Genomic DNA, 18,789 nt, shown 5'->3' on the forward strand with positions numbered 1-18,789 from the left:
GGGGTTGTCACACATTTTCCAGGGAAGTGATGGAAGCCCCACTGCCTGGAACATTTAACACTAGATTCAGCACAAAGTTTACGAATAAGTAGATAATCAGGTCCTGAAGCTGGTGTGAATATGGAAGACTTAGAGAACAGTAGATGCACAGCAGATATCAGGGTAATTTATGGGTGAGGATCCAGGAAGGTACCAGTCTGTAAAATATGACTTATCTTTATACTCTAAAGGACCATCAATATTCCTTTTGGAGAAGTATGACTTGCTTGTGTGTCATACATTACCAAATGTATGGGAAAGAATTTGGTGCTGTACCATGCTATTATTGCTAAAGCTCCTTCATTTTATTGTATGCACAATGTGCCTCAGGTGGCACATGTCCAGGATTCATCATAGAATTTGGTCCACTGGTTGGACCCTTAGCATTCCTGGCCTTTGCTGCGTAAACGTAAATGCTGATCCATGTCCCTCCAGCTCCTTTATGAAAACCACTCATTACATCTTTCAAAAACAGAGTAAACAGTTACGGAAAATGTTAGTAACACAGCGTCCATGGAAAATGGACATATCTATTTAAAGTTACAGATTAACGTGCACAGACAATGTAGCATAAATAAATATTAGTATTTGTTTAACATTGCAATGAAAGTAAAATGAGCAGAAATTCAAAGCAGACTATTTTTATTGGCCCTCAGGAGGAAAAGAACAACAAAATATTCATAAAAAAGTCTATTGCTTTGTGATGTCAACACCAGGGCCTTGAATGCAGAACCATCTTTTTAATTGTGCATTGGAGAGGAATATAGTGTTATAGAAAGCATTTCGTAACTCAGTGTAATCTAGTTTCTTCTACTGTTTAGTGTTTATGGATAGCTGTCTTTCTCTGATTTTGAAGTATGCTTTACACTTTACTCCTTAGGAAAGAGGTAACAAGGTTTAGAATAACTCATTCTTTGTCCTTTACTACCAAATGCTACATACCTAGACACTTCATATTGCCAATCCAGATATAAGTCATGGCACTTAGCTGCAGCCCTGAGAAAGGCGCAATGCAAAGCCTCATGGTGATGTTCTGGAGGAGGAATCATTCCTCAGCTTCCTAGCCTGAGGAGAGCATGTGCAAGCTACAACCTGCTTTTCTGTCACCACCCCTCCCCCGCCCCAATACATTTGATTGGCATGGGGTAATTTGTGTCCCTGGGGAGTTTCCAGGGTCAAATCTAAAGCCCATTGAAATCAGTAGGAATCAGAGGAGTATGGATCAAGCCAACAGGGAGAATTCCTAAATGCAGGGATTTCAGTGGTGCCTGGCACTTGTGCAGGATGCTGAAGGGAGAGAGAAGCATGAAAGAGTCTGACCTTTGCCCCTACTCCTGCAACCCTATGCTAGGGCCAGGTATAATCTCGCCCACTTCAAAACTCCATGTGTAAAAAGGTGAGAAGAGAGCACAACCATTGTTGATTTGAAAACTGGAGTGCAGACAAGTGAAGTGTTCAGGGCAGGGCCAGGTACTGGGTGGTGAGTTGCAATGGTCAATAATAATATCTGGGTTGGTTCACCACACAGGTGCTGCCTTACTTCTTTCCAGGTTTGTATTCCACCTCCATTTCGCCCTGAGGCCCAGCCCCCACCCTGCTCTTTTCCCCAAGGCCCCACCTTTTCTCCACCTTTTGCCTCCTCCCCTGAGGCCCCGGTCCACCTCTTTCTACCCCCTCTCCATACCTCCCCTCCTGAGTACCCCTCCTTACTTCATCTCTTCTAAACCCAACTCTGCTCCCTACCCTCAGCATCTCCTACCCACTTCCAAAAAGCTGATTGATGTGGTCCATCCAACAACCAGTGAGCTGGGCCCACCAAGCGGCTGATTGATAGGTGGCTGATGGGTGCTGAGCACCAGTGTTCCTTGTAACCAGAGTGCTTGAGCGGCCACCCAGGAGAGATTCAAATGCCACCCAGCTGATTAACAGAGCGCTCACAGCCAGCAGCATGTGTTTCTACTGGTGGTGCATACCCTCACCTGTCTCGGAGCACATAACAAAATGTATTCTGCACATAGTTGGAAAAAATTAGAGGGAACATTGTTGAGCTCCTGTTATTTTTTTCCATAGGTGGTCCAGCTCCAGAGCAATAAGGCACTCAGGGTGTATGGTTTACCATGTTTACAAATGGACTAAGGAGTGTGAGAGTACAACTTTGAAAGCTACATTTGCTGATGACGCAAGATCAATTCATAGTGGGAAGCCCAAAGAAAGAGAAAAAGTCTCTGGGCTGATACTGGCTCAGGCATTTCCGTATGATAATTAAACCTGAACACAAAAATCAAGAGATCTTATCTTCCCCACTCCCCATAAAAATAATGGTTCACCTTATGTAATCAACATAGCTTTAAAATAAAGGGTCAAGGGCTGAACCAAAGTTGTGCAGTTGAAATACAAGTCATAATTCCTAAATTTATCACCGCAGGTATTCATGGTTCACAGCTTTTCTTCTGGGACCTGGTTAGCACATCAGTTGTTGAAGCTTCCGGGGAGCATTGCATATACAATGGAGGAGATAATGAGGGCCCTTGACTTTAAAAATATCATCTGATATGCAAAGCGGTAGCTTTAAAATAGTGAGGAAATGTAATTTAATTAATGTGTGTATTTTCAGAGTTAATGAAGAGTAGTAGGTGGGAACCCTGGAGATGGGTGCTGGAACAAGTCTAATAGTGAGGACACTGAGAGTCATTGAACCAAACTCTAAACCCTGTTTATGATGAAACTGCTCAAGTCGTCACTCTTAGTTCTAGTACCTACGCCTGAAGAATAATGTGCTCTTTTCATGGAGCAGATGTGAAGTAGGGCTATAGAACTGCAGGTTTTCCATGCTGTTTTGCCAGTGCACCTCAGTCCTAATGTGACAGATAAGATAATTCCATCTCTGTTACCATTTACTGCTTGGCAGCTCTGCTGGGGCTGTGTGACGGGGTGGACCAGGCCCTGAGGCCCCTTGACAGAGGTCCTGTGGTCTTGCTACACCCTATCCCAGAGAAGCCATAAAGAAGTCCTCCCGGCAGGCTAGAGTAGCTACAGGAGAAGGGGCCAATCAGGGCCCAGGAAAGCCCTATAAAAGGAGCTGCAGGATCAGAGTCAGTTCAGTGCCTCTGGAGACCTTGAGGGGTGAAGACTTGGGGACTGGCTGAGAGAGTGACAGCACCACGGACAGTTCCATGTGGAAAGCTTATTAGAGACTGATGGACCATGTTGGGACTCTGAGATAAACCCCTGAGATAGGATCAAGAACCTGGAGGTACCATTCTCTGCCAGAGTGGAGAAGAGAGTCAGAAACCCTACGAAGGGCAGCAAGATGAATGCCTGGTAGATGTGTGCCCTAGAAGGAGTTTGTTCGATTTGCACACAGAACATGTGTGACTTGGCCGGAGGGCTGAGTTGCCAAAGAGGTTCTGAAACGGGGTTGGGGGGAAGTAGCACATGCACTCGACCAGAGGGAACATGCTCAAGAGGTGAGTGCTACCCCATTCCAGGCTGCCAGCAAAGGTACAAAGTCTTGTGGTTTGGGTTTCTCCACAAGAGATGGACTGAAACCATGAATGTAACATATTCCACTTCACGGGCAGGCAGACAGTAACAACTTGCCTGTCCTACTGACCTGAGGCTTAATTCTTCAAGGTGTTCTCAGTTCCCTCCAATTCAGTGGAAGATGCTCAGCCCTTGAGTTGGAATTTGGCTAGGGACGTACAGGAAAAAGGTTACCAATATCCTGAGTAGATAGTCTCTCAAGATGTATATTTTTATATACAGTAGAAAAAATACAGCAAAGAGTGTTTCTAGAGTTAAAGAGGAAAAATTGAATAAAGTGTACCTGTTTCCACATTAGGTTTTATCACTTTATTTCAGTAAATACTGGTTAAGATTGTATTTGCAAAGCCAACATTTATATTCCATAATATAGCAAAGGCTGAGAAGAGACTCCGATCCTAGCATTACAGTTATACCAGGGCTATTCAACTTTGGAAGCCCCAGGGGCCACAGTGATACTCAGAGCACATGCCGAGGGTTGCAATTTAAGTGTAGTTGAATATATATGCAAATATATGCAAATAGCTTATTTCATACTGATGGACATGAATACAAAGATTAAGGCAAGACTACACAATACACAGGCCCCATTTAAGTAAGTTTTGCTGATATTAATAAAATGCAATATTTACCCCATTTCTACCCACAGGACAGCATTTTAATGAGCAATGACAGTTCAGGAATTTAACTACTAAAACGCATATCAACAGAAGACCATTATATTGACTACTTTTTTGTTTGGGCTCTCACCCATGGGCTGTCTTTTGAGCCCCGCGTAAACCCAAACTGCATGGCAGGCCACAAACAAGAGGGCCACGGGCTGCATGCGGCCCACAGGCCACATGTTGAGTTTTGTATCCAGGAATAAAGCATCCGTTTAAAAAAGTATTTCTGAATTAGAAAACATGTTCAGTTTTATACTGCCCAATCAATAGGCAATTTTATTTCTTGGTAAAAGGCAGTAAAATAGATTATGCCTCACTGGAGACCCTTGTATACAGTTCTTTTCTGACTGATCAACAGGAGTGCATTCAACTGTATTAAGGACATTGGAGTTCATCTCTAAAAATTGTTTTTCCCACCATTGTTCTGGTGGCATACAGCTACTCTGAGGTGTTTACACTTTCCCAGCGAATTAATTATCTGAAATGTTCCTAGTGCTACATCACCCTTCATTTTCATCCTGATGGAACAAACTTATATAGCTCTTCTGCGTTTAATGTCCATTTGGTTTAGAACATGAGGGAGAAGATCATCCTGACTTCAAGTTTTCATATGTTTGGGGAAAATATTCCCTCAAAGATTTCCTGTTGGGGTTGTTACCCTCGACATGTAATATGACTTCTTTTAAAAGTTACTATCTATTGCCTGCTGTCCCTTTCGGTGTAGGTACCCATCTTTCAAAATTTTCAGCTGGGCCATAGAAAATATTTCCAGATATTGCATGTGTGTATGTGTGTGCATAGTAAGTGAGGAAGTTCTTTTCTGGTGAGTCATCCAGCTAAATAATTTCCCTTAGAAGTCCCCTTGAAAAATGTTTCATGAATGGCCCACATTGGGAAATACCTGCAGAAGACTGCCATCCCAGGAGAAATCCTAAAGAATCTCTCTCTAGAAATCCCAATGAAAGATAGCTCATTTTTGGCCCTCTTACTTAGGTTCAATTATGCCCACTTATGTACCCCTTTGCTCAGAGCTGGATTAAGACCTTTAAAGGCCCTAAGCACTGAAAAGATTATAGTCCTCCCCCCCATATGTAATTCAAAATAAAAACAATATAAAACAAAATAAAAACTATACTGTAAAATCTCTTTTTTGGGGGGTGCCTCTGCTTTTTGCTGGTGTCCTAAGCACGTGCTTAGTCTGCCTATTGGGTAATCCAGCCCAGCCTTTGCTACACCCAGGGGAATTCACCCATGAGAGGCCAGTGCCAGTATTCTTGGAGGCTTCTGCTAGGAGAAGACAGTTTAAATCTTCACAAAAGTTTCTGCAAGAACACCATCAACAGAAACTTTCTAAGGGGTGTGCTAAATCAAACACACAGAAAGAGCCAGAACTGGGCACTTTTAGGGTAACAAAGACTCTCTGACAGATGGGCAGTATCAAGCACCTTCTAGATATTCTGTGACAGGTCCTACCCTATGCTGTGTGCCAGTAGTACCCAGAGAAGACCCTGAACGAAACTGCCCATCTTGACTTCCAAAGGAGTGAAGAATCCTTTATTCATACCTCTGTCCCTTCATACAACATGGCTACGTCTACACTGGCCCCTAATTCCGGAAAAGTCATGCAAAGCAGGTAAGTCAGAATAGGGAAATCCGCGGGGGATTTAAATATCCCCCGCGGATTTAAATAAACATGTCCGCCGCTTTTTTTCCGGCTTGGGGAAAAGCCGGAAAAAAGCGTCTAGACTGGCGCGATCCTCCGGAATAAAGCCCTTTTCCGGAGGATCTCTTATTCCTACTTTCAAGGAATAAGAGATCCTCCGGAAAAGGGCTTTATTCCGGAGGATCGCGCCAGTCTCAACGCTTTTTTCCGGCTTTTCCCCAAGCCGGAAAAAAAGCGGCAGACATGTTTATTTAAATCCGCGGGGGATATTTCAATCCCCCGCGGATTTCCCTATTCTGACTTACCTGCTTTGCATGACTTTTCCGGAATTAGGGGCCAGTGTAGACATAGCCCATGTGTTCAGGGATGGGCCCAAATACTTCATAAAAACTAAATCCTGGACAGCTACATCACCTCCCTAGTGAACAGCATGTTCTTCTCACACACACATCTGTGCTTTCCTTCATATGTCATACAAAAGTCTTTCATCTTATTTGCACTTTTCATTGTGTGGATGGCTGAAGTGTGCAGAAAAATCATGGTGGGTGTGCACTGCAGGGACATCTGACATTTCATTCAAAATTCAATTTAAGGCCTAGCTGTTGTCCTTTTCACCGTGGGCTTTGAGGGGATATATGCCAATGTATATAAACCTTATTAAACCTCTAACATGACTATGTGAAGGACAATGCCTACCCAGTTTATGTTACTGATTCTGTTATCTTGTTTTTACATGGAATAGCAATAGCAGTACATTATACACTAGAACTTTTTCCACTTAAACACTGAGATATTGACAACACACCTCATTTTCTGTGTTGTCAATATCTCAGTGTTGCTGCAGCCCTTTTGTATTTGTCTGATGCCAGTGGTAATATATTTGGTGGATCCAGCCAGTTACAGAATTTCTGCATGTTGGGAAATGTTTCCATCATACATGGCTGTTGTGAGAGTTCTCATACCATGCCCCAGCCTACCCCAGCATAAGATCATAGAATCACAGAACACTAGAACTGGAAGAGATCTGAAGAGACCATCAAGTCCAAACTCTTGCCCTCATGCAGGACATAGTACTGGCTAGACCATCCCTGATAGATATCTATCTAACCTGCTGTTAAACACATCAAGAGATGGAGATTGCACAATCTCCCTAAGCAACTTATTCAAGTGTTTAACTACACTGACAGTTAGGAAGTTTTTCCTAATGTTGAACCTAAACCTCCCTTGCTGCAGTTTAAGCCCATTGCGTCTTGTCTTATCCTCAGCAGCCAAGGAGAGCAATTTTTTTCCCCTCCTCCTTGTGACATCCTCTTAGATTCCTTAAAACCACTATCATGTCCCCTCTGTTTTTTCTCCTTTACAAATTAAACAAGCCTAATTCTTTCAGTCTTCCTTCATAGGTCATGTTCTCTAGTCCTTTGATAATTCTTGTTGCTCTTCTCTGGACCTTCTCCAATTTCTCCACATTTTTCTTGAAGTGTGGTGCCCAGAACTGGACACAATACTCCAAATGAGGCATAATCAGGGCAGAGTAGAGCAGAAGAATGACTTCTCATGTATTGCTCACAACTCTCCTGTTAATGAATCCCAGAATCGTGTTTGTTTTTTTTGCAATAGCATCACCCTGTTGAATCATGTTTAACCTGTGGTCCACTATGACCCCTAGATCCTTTTCTGCAGTACTCCTTCCTAGACAGTTGCTTCCTCTTCGGTAAGTGTGAAACTGATTGTTCCTTCCTAAGTGAAGTACTTTGCATTTGTCCTTCTTAAACTTCATCCTAAATACCTCAAACCATTTCTCCAGTTTGCCCAGATCATTTTGAATTATGACCCTATCCTCCAAAGCAGTTGCAACCCCTCCCAGCTTGGTGTCATCGGCAAACTTAATAAGCGTACTTTCTATGCCAATATCTATTCTAAATCATTGATGAAGATATTGAACAGAACTGGTCCCAAAATAGACCCTGGTGGAACCCCACTTGTTAGGCCCTTCCAGCAGGATTGTGAACCATTAATAATTACTCTCTGAGAATGGTTATCCAGACAGTTATGCACCTACCTTACAGTAGCCCCATCTAAGTTGTATTTGCCTAGTTTATTGATAAGAAGATCATGTGAGATCAAATCAAATGCTTTACTAAAGTCTAGGTATACCACATCCACTGCTTTCCCCTTATCCACAAGACTCATTATCCTAACAAAGAAAGCTATCAGATTGGTTTGACATGGTTTGTTCTTTACAAATCCATGCTGGCTGTTATCTATCACCTTATTATCCTCCAGATGTTTGCCGATGAATTCCTTAATTACTTGCTCCATAATCTTCCCTGGCACAGAAGTTAAACTAACTGGTCTGTAGTTTCCTGGGTTGTTCTTATTTCCCTTGGTGGGGAAGTGCAATCCCTGGCAATGAGATCAGTGGCTTGACAATCCAGGACAAAGAAATGCAAAAGCCACCTTAGTTCTCCTATTCCCGAATTGAATGAACAGCAGCTCAGACACCAGGGCCCAGCATGTGGCGTATGAAATCTGCAAGCGACCTATTTAAGCTATACAGTGTGTCTTTGCTGGTTGCAACGAAGTGATTTTAGTAGGTTATTTCCAGTGTCAGTCACAAACTCTCCAGTGAGAAACTAATTAGGTTGCACGCAGCATGGATAACTAGCAAGACAGCTAAAGGGTGGGAAATGTATTAAGGATGCAAGTAGTACAGCAAATCAGATCTCAGGTGTATTGACTAGAAAAACTCTCTTGGTGCTTTTAATATGCCACAGAAAGCAATGCTTCTCCACAGTGGGAAAGGGGAGTTCCCAGTTTTGCTCTATGGAGATTTCAACAGCATGTAACAGAATTAACAACATGCCATGTTTTACAGTGAGATGTAATTCTATTAGTTATAACTGAAATTGCTCTGTGAAAAAAAAAGTGCTTCTCTTGTTAGAAGTAACGGGTCAACACTAACTATGAATTTGACCTTCTGTGTTATCAGGTGATTTCCCTGAAGCTGTAAATTAACCTCCTGAATATTTTTTATGGTACAATAGGAGCAAAAATGAGCTAATTCTCTGCCAAATTATGAATTGTTGGATATTTTCTCCACATTTGCAAGCATTTGCAAGTCTCTCTAAGCAAAGCAGGGTCCTGAACACGGTAAATAGATGAGAAAGTTCCCAAGGGAAAAACTAGTGAGCTCATAGTCCAAAATTGATGTAATCAGAGTACTTTAAAATATTCACACTTTCCACTATGATAAAACCAGAAGCAAGCATTAGCATAAGTAGTTTTTGACATCCATTGTTCAATGTCACTAGTGTTTTCCCCTATATAGCAGAACAGTGGTTTATTCATAGCTCCTGGGATTTTTTCAAAACTTAAATTATTATAGGGCTTTTTTCCCCCTATATCAATCAGTGGCTTGTGAAAACCCACAGGAATGAATAAGGCACACAAGTTGGCAAGTAGTTTTAGTGGAGTTTAAACAACTGTGGTAGTTATAAACAGTAAACAAAACATAGTAACCAGTTTAAACACAAGAGATTGTTGGATCATAGGAGCATAAATCATTAACTTAATCATTTCAGCAACAGTGACTCAAAAGCAAAATTAAGCCAACAGTTCCCCCTGTAGCAATAATGAAGTACTGAATTTCTAAAGAGAGAATACATAATTGCAATTCATAATTACAACTTGGATTTGTAAAAGAGAATACCTCAGAAGAGAGACCTGTAATTCCCTGTTACACAAGGTGCTTATGTAAACTATTGTGATTCCAAGCATATATTCTTAAAAATAATCCTAAAACTATGACTAGGATTTGAATGAAGCTACTGCTAGGGTATTTGTGGAAAGGGTCTAGATTTAAAAGTGATGACAGCTCATTGCTGATATGGTGACAGTATTATGCTTTGAGGTAGTCATGGATTCCTAGCTCAAGTTTCTTCAAGCAACATAGCCAACAAATGTCACATAATAGGAGACAGAACAATGGTACAGTCTACCTCACTGAGTTTAAATTCCCTTTGAGAGAGGCCTACAGGATTAGGTTTTAAATATAATAGCTGGCCCCATAGATGGCATTGAAGCAGTCATGTGAATTTCACAAAACACCAGAGCAATGCTTAGTTTTCTAGGCTCCTACTTCCTCTCCAGCCTAACAAGGCTTTGTATCATGAGCAACATGAAGAAAGTGAATAGGGAAATGTTATTTACCATATCATGTAGCACAAGAACCAGGGATCAACTACTGAAATTAATAGGCGGCAGGTTTAAAATTAACAAAAGGACAGGCCAGAAGTATAACAGGATTCAAAAAAGAATTAGGTAAGTATATCAATGACTAGTAGCCCCATGGTCAGGGATGCAATGCATTGCTCAAAATGTCCTTAAACCTGCAGCTGCTAGAAGCTGGGCCTGAACAACAGGGGACGGATCACTTGAAATTGACCTGTTCTGTTCATTCTCTCTGAAGCATCTGCCTCTGGCCATTGACAGAGTTGGGATACTGAGCTCGATGGACCATTGGTCTGACTTTGTATGTCCGGTATTATGCTCTGAAGAGAGTTACAGAGGTAGATGCTGCTGAGCATGAACAATCTTAGCTGTGCTCTACATATATTGACGTATTCTGCAGTAATGTGTAGATGGTTTGAAAACTGTTCTAGGAATTGGGGGTGATCAGTCTGTGTGACTTCCTTTCCATTTTGTATGATCCCTTGCAGTTTTGCTTCCTTCTGTGTTGAATAGCTTTGGGGAGCGTAGAGGCTTTAATAATCAAATAATGAGGGATAATATTAGGGACAGAAAGAGATACCCTTCCTTTTCTGAAGTACCTTCCATCTGAGGATCTTAAAGTTATCAATTCACCCATCAGGGTTTACTGTATGAAAGAAATCGAAGCTGAACCTTGGGATTTCAGCCAAATGTTGCTGGAATACTCTTGGACAATATCCCGTATTGGAAAAAGGGATGTATTAGTATGAATAAGCCCAAGGAGCCAGTTTCAATTCTAAACCTCTCTTGAATCCACAGTTGTAGTCACACATTGTCATCCATTTCCAGCTTTAAAAAAACCAACACAATGATTATGGCTTCATTTTGAAATGTGTACAAATATAGAATAGACAAAAATGAGATAAAATGCCAGAAAAAAGGATTCAAACAAGGAGAACAAGATTTATTACAGTAGGAGTCAGGCAGAAGTTCTAACCTCCCTACAATTTATTAAACATATTGGCCATATCTATATATAAAGATATATATGTCCTACCACATATTATGCGTGTAAAAATCTGATCTGTCAAAAATCACACTAGAATTAGTTTATGAGTCCTTATTTCTCCACCCAACAAATCTGAGCAGGATATCTGGTCTTTATTTGAATGCTTGTGATGAAGATAAACAGCATTTCACAGAGCTATTGAAGATTCAAGATATAAGTCTGATATGTTCATTAATGAAGCCCTAGCTCCTGTCTATTTGTCCCCATCTGCTGTCTCTTGGCTTATGGTCAGAGTATAAGTGGTGATGGGCTGGGATCAGAGTAACTTTTACTTGCTCCCCAGTTGATGTTGAAAAATGCTGATTCTGAACATATACATAAATAACAGGCATTTAAATTATGTAATTGGCATGCCAGCTGGACAAGGATTAGAGTCCCTTGGCTTCAATGACCCAGATCTTTGCTAAAATCAATGTAAGTGCAAATCAATGATATTGCTCCTGATTTACATCCACTTACTTCCCACTTACTGACACATAACCTAGAGTGAGGGCATTTGATTTTAAGTTTGGGCTGGTAAACACCAATAAAACACCATTGATGCAAATGAATCAATCAGTGTTTATTCAATAAACATAAAAAAAGCCACCAAAATGGTTATTTGTATCTAAGGGCTTGTCTACATGGAGCAGTAATACAGACTTGGGGGCTGTGATTGCTAATGCACACTAATGGTTGTGTATTAATAGGTCTGTGTAGACTTTGCTGGTGCACCCCAAGGACCAATACAAAGCAATTGCTCATTGCAGCATATATCAATGCCTCCCGCAAAACCCTGATTTAAAAACATCTCCGTAAAATTCAAAAATATCTAAAAATACTGCCCCACCAAATTAAATTAACAAACTTCCCAAAACAGAAGCCCCATCTACACTACTGCACCATCCACCCTTTCCTCTGAACCAGGCCCTGTACCTTTAGTGTAGGAGTCGGGATATGCTAGGCTGAGAGGGAAAAACCAATTCAATGAATGCAGAAAATAAATTCTAAGAACATTGGTTTTGGGCATAGATATTTTCTCCTTTCAAGTTTGCCCCAGTCTTTGTTGAAAAGCATTCAATGAACAACAGAAGTTAAGAAAACCCTGACAACAGCCAACTATGGCTGATGCCAAAATGACAATTAATAACACATTTAACCAAAAGTAGAAAGTGGAAAAATGTTTCATAGCTTAAATATTTGTCAGGTAGGATGCTGCTCATTGCCCCCAAATGCTTTGGCCCTTTACATGAAAAAATAATAGTGGTCATTCACTCGGAGTGAAATCCATTATCTAGAGGATTATGCAGAAAGATGAACCGTCAATTTACAATCCAGTTTTAGCTATTCTCACTTAACTTCTTAATGGGAAAGAGGCCATGTGCGTCTGCATGTACGGCAGGCCATGATCTTGGACTTGATCTCACTCAAAGACATAGTGGAGCCATAGTGGGATTGGCCAAAGCTCCACTTCCTAGTGTCCCTTCTGTACCACCTGGAATTCTGAGAGCAAACAGAATGCACCCTTCACCAGAGGTTTGCCATTCCTCTAGGTGGGTGTGTGCTCCATGAAAGATTGGATCCTGTCCTGTTAGAGTAAATAGGAAGTTTGCCACAGATTCCAGGAGAAGGAGAAACAAATTCAAAGCTTCTAGCAACTGACCCAGGTGGAGTAGAATAAATATTTCTCTTCAAAAATCATTAAAAAAACCAAGTCACTTAGGTGGACACTGGAAAAGTAATGGAGCTTTGTTAGTAGTAAACAGACAACAAAGATCTTCTGTCTAAAAAAGTAATTGGGTAGTTGAGTCAACTGTCACCATCTGTTATGAGTAGTGCATGTCTATGTGATGAAGAAATGCTGACCATCTGAGTTTACTCTCGTAACTAGAGTTTCAGCCAAAGTTGCTAGAAGTTACTTAATGTGTGTGAACAACATAAACTGTAAACAAACCTACATGAGGAACTGGTCCCTGAACTACAGAAACCACCCTCTGAGGTCTCAGAGATTAAGTCAGCAATAATCTTACCATTGGTCTCCCCTGAGTAATAGTGACGTATGCTGCCTAAGAACATGTAACAAGTAAATGATGTGTCTACTAGAGGCTCTGCTGAGAGCTGTAAATGAATTCCAAGTATAACAAGACAGAGTTGCTATGAGACAAAGTTTCAGCGTTCCAGTCAACAATCTGGGTGGTATGAGAGAGGGAAAAGCACCATTTTTCACCTTGACTAAAGCAATATCAAGTGATTTGGAATAGGTCCTGTCTACTCTGTTGCAATGTGTCATGGAGACTGGTTACCTATTAGATTTTTACCAATCCAGGGAACAAGACAAAAAAAGAAATGGTTATATATGCAGAACAAAATAGTTAGGATCAAGCCTATTAATAACAATCAGCTTTTGCGTTATGTTTCACTTACAAAATGCTTTACAAACAAGGGTGGAGTTTTGGGCGGGTGGGGAGGGGAGCAGCCATGCACTCTGGGACGCAGCTTGCTTTTCATCCCTTGCCCCAGATGCTAAAGGAGTGAAGGGAAAGTGCATTCCGTGCATGCCTCTCACACCTGGCTGGTGAAGGGAGTTCACCAGCCAGGTGTGAGAGGCATCCGGGGAATGGGATGAAAAGTAAGCCACGTCCTGGAGTGCACGGCTGCTGCCTCTCCCCCCCGCCCCTACCTGCCTGAAATTCCACCCTTGTTTACAAACACGAACTAAGCAAATTAATTAATAGTTCCAGACAACAGTAGATGTACCATAAGACATAGTAGCTTTGACATCTCGGGAAAAGGCAATTATTTTTATGAGTGTTCCTAAAACGACACCCTCAGTATTCTTACAGAAGTTCATCCCGCCACCGTTCCTTTTTCTTTTCAGAGAACCTAGAGTCAATTTCATCCATAATGACAAGTTCTACTTTACAGTAATTCCACTGATGAACTGCTTGTAAGAAACTTTGCCGGCACCTGTTCTTTGTTGGCAAAAGCATTGCTCAGAGCAGCTGGAAACATGGCTCAGAATCAGGAAAGAATGAAAAAAAAATCAATTGTAAATAACACACACTCAGCCTTTTGGTTCCATGAATATATGAATAATCTGTTGCAATATACTCTTCTATTTTTAGGCATATCACTAGTTATCCTGTAAATGTCACTGTATTGCCACAACTGTGACTCATACTCATCATAAAAACATAGGCAACTCTCAATAATGACTCCAGGTCCGAGTGAAGCAGATATGGCTGGTCACATGGTTGGAAGAGCCCCCATAATCAGATATCCTGAAAAATGGTTACTAATAGTGAGAAGAGCCCTATGGATGTTACCAAGATACAACTTAGAAGGTCTTCACTAGATCTGAATTAGATTTAGAAGGTCTTCACTAGACCTGCTAAATCAAACCCTAGAAGATTGACTGCGGCAGTATCAATCTTCCACGTAGTGAAGACATGGCCTTAAATGGTTAGACTGCCTTCTCCATGAACTTTCTGGAACTGCCTAATGCCTCGATACTAGGGTGAAGGGCATTTGATAGATTGATGAAGAGGAAAAGGACAATAAAACAATATCTGAAAAGGTTCAGAAAAGGGCAACAAAATGATTAGGGGTTTGGAATGGCTGCCATATGAAGAGAGATTAAAAAGACTGGAACTTTTCAGCTTAGAACAGAGGAGTCTGAGGAGGGATATAATAGAGATCTAAAAAGCCATGACAGGTATGGAGAAAGTAAATAAGGAAAAGTTATTTACTTGTTCCATAACGTAAGAAGTAGGAGTCACCAAATTAAATTAATAGGTAGCAGGTTTTAAACACCCAAAGGAAGTATTTCTTCACCCAGTGCACAATCAGCCTGTGGAACTCCTTGCCAGATGATTTTTTGAAGATCAGGACTTTAACAGGGTTCAAAAAAGAACTAGATAAATTCATGGAGGATACTTATTAGCCAGGATAGGTAGGAATGGTGTCCCTTGCCCCTGTTTGTCAGAGGCTAGAAATGGGTGACAGGAGAGGGATCACTTGATGATTATCTATTCTGTTCATTCCCTCTGGGGCATCTGGCATTGGCTACTGTCAGCAGACAGGATACTATGCTAGATGGAATTTTAGTCTGACCCAGTATGGCTATTTTTATGTTCTTATTTAATATCCTTATTCCAGAACATTAATTTATTGATCCCATATCCTGCATTATGTTTGTGATGCACCAAAAATCCTCTCCATGTTACATTCTGAATTGTAACTGCACACACATTGTTTGAAGAAAAAGGGAGTTGGCCTGATAATCATTTGAGAAATTAATCCTGTCATTAGGTTGATGAGTCACTCCTGTGCAAATTATCTATTCCAAATAATTATGTATCTCAAGAGTTATTTGCATCTGTGTGTATTATCATTAAAGTCTCCCACATATCCTTAAAGGGTCCACTTTATTCTTCAGTCTCCTCATTTACTCTATAGCTGTTTTGTATGTTAGTGTCATGATCCATTACGCTTCTAAGGCTAGGCAACTGTCTTTCCACTGCCTTAATATGAGCAGTGACTGTTTCATGCTTGAATTCTTAACTTGAAGAGGACTGAGGGGGACTAGATGGTAAAGGGCACATAGAAACTTTCACCTCTAAGTCACTCCCTGGTTCAAAACTAGTCCACTTGGATCCTGACTCAGAGCACCCACTATCTGAGGGCAGGATACTACAACCCTGAATGAAGTTGTATAGTACTTACTCATCTGAATAGTCCCATGGATTCAGAAGATATCCTTCACACCATGAACCCCAAAGACAAAAAACAAGGTAAAAAAAAAACCCCAACCTTCTCACCAAATTTTGACTTAAAAATCATGAGGTCTGATTCCTGACTGAACACTTGGGGTGCGTCTACACAGCAGGGCTTGACTTGAAATAAGCTGTGCAAACTGAGCTACATCAATTGCACAGCTTATTTCAAAATAGGGAGCATCTACACAGCACTTTTTTCAAAATAGAGCACTCTTCCTCCCACTTCCCTTATGCCTCATGCAATGAGGGTTACAAGAGTCAGAGTAAGAAGTCCTCCATCTTGAGAGTATTTCAATATTATTTCGAAATAACTGCCTGCTGTGTAGATGCGGACTAAGTTATTTCAAAATAATGTTGCTGTGTAGACGCACCCTTGGAGTTAGAAGTACCAGTCCCCTTTTCACTGGAGTAATTTTCATTGGACTGGTTATACAAGATTGTCACATAGCCCCACCACTCTAGATCAGGCTTCATGTGGCCAGCCTGGTCTTTGGCTAAAATATAGGACATAGTTCTTTGGAACTGTCAATCAAGTCTCTCTCCTCAGTACTCAGATTATTTAAAAATAAGATCTCCCCCTAAAAAAGCAAAAAATGTAGAACAATTTACCAGAATCATAATGCAAAATTATTCATTTTATAATTCAAGAAAAGCTTCTGAGAGCAGAGAATAATTTATAGTAAGAGACAAAAGGTGTTTGGATCTATAGGATCAAATTAAACCAGAGGTGAATATGCTCTATACTTTGTTAATGGGTTAAATTTCCTAATGGGAAATTGTTCATGTAACTGTCAAGCATCTTCTTATTGAATGTTTTAACCCAATAAACTCTTGAAGTTATAGGTTAGATCCTGGTGTAAATGGCTGTAGCAACACGGAAAGTCAAGCGAGCTACTTGGACTTATGTTAGCTGAGAATCCTAGCCTCTGATTTCAGTAGTGTCACTCATCTGCTGTTCCCACTGAACAAGTATACAAGTATTTCATTACTTTTAGGTATCCAGCAGTCCTCTCTCTTCTCTAATGGAAGCTGGTTAGCACTGTACACTTTTGAAAATCCATCCACTTCACTTGGAAAATCTGGCTTTATTGTTCAGATTAACTTGTTGTCTTTATAGTTACACATGTCAGATTTCTTTTGTCATTCCCCAGTCACAGAACAAAGCTGCATGTGGTGATGTGTTTATTTTCCAGTTCAGGTAGTTTCATGCACGGGAAACTTAACTTTGAAGAAAAAATATCTATAAAAAAATCATCTTAAATCTACCGACTTAAAAGTGAAGAAAAAAAAATTTCAGCACACATGATTAACTGTCATAAGCACAATACATACCATCAGAGGGGCCAAAGCCCAGCCTGAAAGGTTTGAAATGTTTCAAGCTGTGCAAGCATGCGTTTCTTCCAACAGGCAGAACCAATTATGATGATCACAGGCAAAACTTTAGTTAAACAGAGGATGTACAATTTTTGTAAATCGTTATGTGGCGATTAATAGCTATTGAAATAAATGGGCCTGAATGTTTATTAGCTTTAGAATTAGTTTTCTCTCTGTTTCCCTACAACTGAAAAAGAAAAAGAAGGGATGCTGCAGGTGGCAGGGATAATTTTTGTTGTCTGTCAGAGATGGGCAATGGGGTTCATATAAAATACAATCTATTCTTAACTCAAGCTGAGCATTCCTCAGGCTTTAAAAAAATTGGTAAACCTGTGTGTTTTCCATTTCTGCGTATCCTGTGCTGCCTGATTTTAGTCAGGCCTGAATTGTTCCAAAGGAATTTCCTACAATGTTATTATTTAATATTTATATGTTCTAATAGTCCCCGGCATGAAAATCAGCTCCACTTCGGCTCAGAGTGGCACAAATATAGAGGAAGAGATAAAAACAAGAACTATGGGAAATCCCGAAACAAGAATGTTATCATGGTCTTTATAAATTAGTTTTACAGACTCAGGTCAGGATCTACAAAGATTTTTAAGAGCCTAACTTCCATTGATTTCAGGAGGAGTTAGACACCTAAATGCTTTTGACGATCAGAGCCTATGGTCTTTTCCTCAAAGCCTGCAAAGGTGTCAATAAAGGATTTTTTTTTTAAATGGAGTGAATTATATTGGTGAACACTCCTGTGTTGACACTCTTCAGTCTATTTGATCTTGGCAAAGCTACATCACTCTACAGAAGGTTTAAATCAAACTAAGAATGGCCACAGAGGGTTTTGCTAATTATGTTGATTTCAAAGCACATCTTTCCTTAAAACAGTATGACTTTAAACAGGCTCTGATAGTGCAATCTGATCACGCAGGCAGGGCCTGATACTACAAAGAGCACAACTGACTTCTTTTGAAGCCCATTTGGAGGGAGGGTCTGCCTGGACAGATCATATTAGGTTAGTTTATTCAGCTAAAAGCTTGAAAGCTTATCTGAACTCATGCTCAATACCAGAGATTATCAATACATCATATTTTGTATAGGAGAGAGTTTGATGATCCAGACATGATAAACATTAATGTCAAGATTTTCAAAACTATTCATGTTTGGTGCTCCAACTTGAAACACCTTAACGAAAACTGTCATCTCTATGATTAGCACCCATTCTGTCCTTATTAGAAAAATCTCCTATTGGGCACCCCAAAACTGAGGCACCCCAAACCACTAGTCACTATTGAAAATCTGGGCCTCATGTTACTTAGGTAAGAATCACCAGAGTGCCATCTAGAATAAAAGGGGGCAGATTGTCAGTTGAGGTACATTGGCATCACTCCATTGAAGTCAATGTAGCTGTGCCAGTTTGCTCCAGCTGAGGACTTGGCCCAAAGTCTTATTTTACAGTGAAACTAGATGTCTCAG

This window comes from Pelodiscus sinensis, chromosome 3, assembly GCF_049634645.1.
Source record: "Pelodiscus sinensis isolate JC-2024 chromosome 3, ASM4963464v1, whole genome shotgun sequence".
NCBI classification, from domain to species: Eukaryota; Metazoa; Chordata; order Testudines; family Trionychidae; genus Pelodiscus; species Pelodiscus sinensis.